Raw genomic sequence first — 1126 nt, forward strand, 5'->3', positions numbered from 1 at the left:
CTTGGCGGATAGCCACTCTGCTGGTTGTTGGAATAGGACTTCTGTTGGTAGTTGTTGTACTGAAAGTTGGGTTCTTTCTTGTACCAGCTACCATTGTTGTTGATGAAACACAGCTCTTCCTGACCTTCCAAACCCTCAACTTCATGGACAATAGCTGGTGTCTCTTGGCTTGGGTTGCCGACAAAGTGCAGCTGCTCTTGGGTAGCTTTATCAGCAAGGAGGATGTCTATCTTATCCTGTAGAGCTTTCAACTCCTTCCTCGTTTGCTTATCCTCAGTTCTACTGCTTCTGTCGTGGTCTCCACTGTAGACTGCATCACTCTTTACCATGTTGTCAACCAGTTCTTCTGCATCCTCCTCAGTTCTCCCCAAGAAGAACCCATTGCTAGCTGTATCCAGTCTGGCTCTGTACTTAGGAAGAGCACCACGGTAGAATGTGCTTAGCAAGCTCTCCTTAGAAAAGCCATGGTGTGGGCATTGAGCTTGGTAGCCCTTGAATCTCTCCCAGGCTTCACTGAAGCCTTCCAAGTTCTTCTGTTGAAAGCTGGAAATCTCGTTTCTCAGCTTAGCAGTTCTTGAAGTAGAGAAGAACTTCTCCAAGAATGCTTTCTTGCAGTCATCCCAAGTAGTGATGGAGTCACTGGGTAGAGACTTCTCCCACTGACGTGCCTTATCCCCCAAAGAGAAAGGGAATAGCTTGAGCTTTAAGGCATCTTCGGACACACCATTGGTTTTTGACAACCCACAGTAGCTGTCGAACCTGTCCAAGTGATCAAATGGATCCTCTAGAGCCAAGCCATGATACTTGTTGTTCTCGATCACGTTGAGGAGTCCTGATTTGATCTCAAAGTTGTTGGCTGCCACAGCGGGTGCTCGGATTCCCAATCTATGACCATGAATGTTGGGGCGGTCGTAAGTGCCAATGGGTCGAGCTGCTCGCTGTTGGTTTTGAGGTATGTCTCCCATATCAGTACTCAATCTCTGCAAGTGAGCCTGTTGCTCTTCTTCTCTTCTATTTCTAGCACACTCTCTCTCTAAAGCTCTGATGTCTGCAGCTATTGGAACTAGGTTTGATGGACCCCTGCTCCTCAAGTTCATACACCTGTAGATTAAAGGGAGGTGAAGAA

General features: G+C 47.2%; 1 non-coding gene across 1 annotated transcript; it reads left to right on the plus strand.

The window, feature by feature from the left end:
* Positions 1–459: 459 nt before the first annotated feature.
* LOC125579626 lies at positions 460–566 on the plus strand. Its single transcript, XR_007317686.1, has one exon. It is a non-coding gene; the product is annotated as a small nucleolar RNA R71 (small nucleolar RNA).
* The last annotated feature ends 560 nt before the right edge of the window (positions 567–1126 follow it).

This window comes from Brassica napus, chromosome A10 (genome assembly GCF_020379485.1).
Source record: "Brassica napus cultivar Da-Ae chromosome A10, Da-Ae, whole genome shotgun sequence".
Lineage (NCBI taxonomy): Eukaryota > Viridiplantae > Streptophyta > Magnoliopsida > Brassicales > Brassicaceae > Brassica > Brassica napus.